The sequence below is a fragment of the Salmo trutta genome, chromosome 14, assembly GCF_901001165.1.
Source record: "Salmo trutta chromosome 14, fSalTru1.1, whole genome shotgun sequence".
Classification (NCBI taxonomy): Eukaryota; Metazoa; Chordata; class Actinopteri; order Salmoniformes; family Salmonidae; genus Salmo; species Salmo trutta.
The window spans coordinates 833,929-838,965 of record NC_042970.1 but is presented as its reverse complement, the minus strand read 5'-3'; positions in this window follow the sequence as shown (position 1 = coordinate 838,965).

The following is a 5,037-nucleotide window of genomic DNA, read 5'->3' as shown; positions in this document are numbered from 1 at the left end:
TAAAGAGCCCTCTATCAGCATATCTACAGTAGTTGACATTTACTATTCGAAACATCAATGCCAGATCTCAGTCTGTAACTTTAATGCTGTACATTTTCTATGGCCATTAAAGGGACAATCTGTGACTGGTAAATGTCTACGGCCATTAGAGCCAAGAGGAGGGTTTCATACAGTAGGGTCTGAAATTATTGACATACTTGATACAGATGACCAAAACATTTGCTTTGCTTTATTTTACCAGGAACTCAACACTGAGACAGAGGAGGGTTTCATTTCCAGGTGAGCGCTGTATACACAATACACATTGAAATGTAATTTACACAATTTAAAACTACCCATGTTAAAATACTCAAAAAGCAAAAACAACAGTTACATTTCTCAGCTACTAGGTCCTCAATCAACACTCTAAACTTCCTGAGCGGCACCGGAACACTCAATTCGCATTGAAGTCTGTAAATTGTTCCAGCAGTGGGTCGCATTAAAACTTAAAGCGGATTTACCTAGTTTGGTGGAAACCCGAGGAACCTCGAGAGTTAACCAACCTTGTGAATGGGTTTGGTATCTCATGTTTTTATACTTTAACAACAAAGTTAGGTAAGTTGGCAGCTTGTGTAGTAGAGTTAATAAACAAAAAGGGAATAGTGAAGTGATCTACAGGACTTTAATGAGGACCAGCCAACCTTTCGATACAGGATGCAGTGATGCGTATTAAAACTGTCACATGTAATAAAGCGAAGGGTGCTACTTCAGACGCCATCCAGTAGGTACAGCTGCATTCCGATAAACGGTGTCATCATAGGCACTAACTGGCAGGAAAGTTGACTGCTTCCTGCTGTTTAGGGAGACGCAAGATATATAAAAAAAAAGCCTACCTTAAATCTCAGCATCTTAACTAGCTCATGTGATTTTTGAAACGGCAATTCATTGTCAATCCATGAACCCTTATATTTATAGGCGGGAACCTGCTCGATGAAAGAACCATCCAATGCATATGTAACAGTATAGCTTCCGTCCCTCTCCTTGCCCCAACCTGGGCTCGAACCAGGGACCCTCTGCACACATCAACAACTGACACCCCACGAAGCATCGTTACCCATAGCGCCACAAAAGCCGCGGCCCTTGCAGGGCAAGGGGAACAACTACTTCAGGTCTCAGAGTGAGTGACGTCACCCGATTGAAACGCTATTAGCGCGCACCACCGCTAACTAACTAGCCATTTCACATCGGTTACACATATATATGTAAACCATCTGAAATATTTCTAAGAGAAGTAAAAAACAACAGCATACACTTCATTTTTCCTGCATTAAGTACCAATTTTAAAGCAAGGCAACAAAATTAGATTTCAGCTCCAACATAGCCTGGTCAGCAGTAGAGGCAATAACGTACATAAGTGTCATCTGTAAACAGATGAATGTTACAGGTTTTTGCAGATAGACCAATATTATTTATATAAATAGTAAAGAAGACAGGTCCCAAAATCGACCCCTGCGGGACACTGAGGTAATATAATTGAACACGATCAGAAAGCACACATTGTGTCCTGTCTGGTTTGGATCCAGTTCTCTGGTAAGATGACATGGAAATAAAGCTCTTTGGATATATTCTAACATCAAGGCGGTGACCTGATCCTGTAGGTTCATGCTCTACAACATTCGCAGAGTACGACCCTGCCTCACACAGGAAGCGGCGCAGGTCCTAGTCCAGGCACTTGTCATCTCCCGTCTGGATTACTGCAACTCGCTGTTGGCTGGGCTCCCTGCCTGTGCCATTAAACCCCTACAACTCATCCAGAACACCGCAGCCCGTCTGGTGTTCAACCTTCCCAAGTTCTCTCACGTCACCCCGCTCCTCCGCTCTCTCCACTGGCTTCCAGTTGAAGCTCGCATCCGCTACAAGTCCATGGTGCTTGCCTACGGAGCTGTGAGGGGAACGGCACCTCCGTACCTTCAGGCTCTGATCAGGCCCTACACCCAAACAAGGGCACTGCGTTCATCCACCTCTGGCCTGCTCGCCTCCCTACCTCTGAGGAAGCACAGTTCCCGCTCAGCCCAGTCAAAACTGTTCGCTGCTCTGGCACCCCAATGGTGGAACAAGCTCCCTCACGACGCCAGGACAGCGGAGTCAATCACCACCTTCCGGAGACACCTGAAACCCCACCTCTTTAAGGAATACCTGGGATAGGATAAAGTCATTGTTTCAATGGAGTTTTCAATGTGGTTTCAATGGAGTTTTCAAGCTTTTGATGGTTTTCAAGCTACTGAATCTGGTGGGTAAATGGAGACGGTCTCAAATAGGCCTAGAGTAGCATCACTATCTCTAGACAGACGGGTTGCTTGACTAATTTACGATGCTCCAAGCTCTGGGATATCCCAGAATACATCACTATCAGTAGTTATCAGTAGCTAACTGAATAAAATCATCTAGGCAGCTAACTTGACACTTCTTACATGTCCTACTGAACATGGGCGAGAGAGAGTTTCCTTCCAACATATTTTTTTTGGCACCAGTCTCAGCTCTATTCTTTTTAAATCCAGGTCACATTGAGATTCAGTTTATTAATTTATAAGCAGTTGAAACAATAACAAGTTTTCCCTGCCACGCTTTCAGTAAAAAGCTGAGGGATGTGGCTGGAGAAATGTAACCGCTCTCAAATTCATAGACGGAGTTATTGATACAAGGACTGACAATCCATGATGCCTCATGAGAATAACTATAAATATAGTTTCAACCATGTTTTGAAGCTTTACAAGTGTTTGTTTAATTAAGATAACTTTATTGGTCAATTGCACAGAAGGTCCAACCAAAATTTGACTTCTGCTTTCAACCCCTCCTAAAAGACACATATACAGGTTTTTGGAGAGGTGTAGGTGGCCTTTCTGGGGGTTTAAGTGCCTTGCTCAAGGGCACAATATGGTATCTAGGATTTCATACCAGCAAGGCTACCTGGGTTCTGATGGAGGATGACAATTGAACTCATGAGGCATTTAAAAGCCCAATTCTTCAAGAATCATCAAGTCCAGAAATGGATGTAGCAGCTGCTTATCGCCCCTTTAAATCTAACCTATGACCTGAGCCATCACCTTATGTATTTCTGCCACCCCCCCACACCCAGACATCCTAGAAAAAAGCAATGAGAGGGGTTCACCGGATGACAGAAAGGATCACAAAATCAGTTGGATAACATTACATTTACATTTACATTTAAGTCATTTAGCAGACGCTCTTATCCAGAGCGACTTACAAATTGGTGCATTCACCTATAATATCCAGTAGAACAAACACTTTACAATAGTGCATCTAAATCCTTTAAAGGGGGGGGTTAGAAGGATTACTTTATCCTATCCCAGGTATTCCTTAAAGAGGTGGGGTTTCAGGTGTCTCCGGAAGGTGGTGATTGACTCCGCTGTCCTGGCATCGTGAGGGAGATTGTTCCACCATTGGGGTGCCAGAGCGGCAAACAGTTTTGACTGGGCTGAGCGGGAACTGTGCTTCCTCAGAGGTAGGGAGGCGAGCAGGCCAGAGGTGGATGAACGCAGTGCCCTTGTTTGGGTGTAGGGCCTGATCAGAGCCTGAAGGTACGGAGGTGCCGTTCCCCTCACAGCTCCGTAGGCAAGCACCATGGTCTTGTAGCGGATGCGAGCTTCAACTGGAAGCCAGTGGAGAGAGCGGAGGAGCGGGGTGACGTGAGAGAACTTGGGAAGGTTGAACACCAGACGGGCTGCGGCGTTCTGGATGAGTTGTAGGGGTTTGATGGCACAGGCAGGGAGCCCAGCCAACAGCGAGTTGCAGTAATCCAGACGGGAGATGACAAGTGCCTGGATTAGGACCTGCGCCGCTTCCTGTGTGAGGCAGGGTCGTACTCTGCGAATGTTGTAGAGCATGAACCTACAGGATCGGGTCACCGCCTTGATGTTAGTGGAGAACGACAGGGTGTTGTCCAGGATCACGCCAAGGTTCTTAGCACTCTGGGAGGAGGACACAAGGGAGTTGTCAACCGTGATGGCGAGATCATGGAACGGGCAGTCCTTCCCCGGGAGGAAGAGCAGCTCCGTCTTGCCGAGGTTCAGCTTGAGGTGGTGATCCGTCATCCACACTGATATGTCTGCCAGACATGCAGAGATGCGATTCGCCACCTGGTTGTCAGAAGGGGGAAAGGAGAAGATTAATTGTGTGTCGTCTGCATAGCAATGATAGGAGAGACCGTGTGAGGATATGACAGAGCCAAGTGACTTGGTGTATAGCGAGAATAGGAGAGGGCCTAGAACAGAGCCCTGGGGGACACCAGTGGTGAGAGCACGTGGTGCGGAGACAGCTTCTCGCCACGCCACCTGGTAGGAGCGACCTGTCAGGTAGGACGCAATCCAAGCGTGGGCCGCGCCGGAGATGCCCAGCTCGGAGAGGGTGGAGAGGAGGATCTGATGGTTCACAGTATCAAAGGCAGCAGATAGGTCTAGAAGGATGAGAGCAGAGGAGAGAGAGTTAGCTTTAGCAGTGCGGAGAGCCTCCGTGACACAGAGAAGAGCAGTCTCAGTTGAATGCCCAGTCTTGAAACCTGACTGATTAGGATCAAGAAGGTCGTTCTGAGAGAAAACAAACCAAGCGTTCTATCATGTAGAAACTATCTTCTTCTATGTGCAATCCGTGAAAATCATTACCACATTTATCTCTCACAAGGACATCCATGATAGGGATGACACATTTCACGTTGATAGGTCAGTGTGGAGTGGATTTACAGTGGTTTAAAAAAAAAGGACACACACACACACACAATGTGATTTTTTGGGGGGATTTGTCAATACCTCAGGCATCGTTTGACCAATCCCTTTAGCTTTTTCTCAAACGAAGTCAGAGACGTATCATGGGCCCGACGTACTGCACATGCCACATCTGGTGTCATATGGTTCATGAGAAGATTTTTGGGGAGTATTTTTTGTTTTTGTTGTTGTAGCATATTAGCGTATGTGCTAATATGTATAGAGTGGCCATCTTTGAATGAATCAACATTATTTCCTCCAACTCTTTAGGGACTATTGT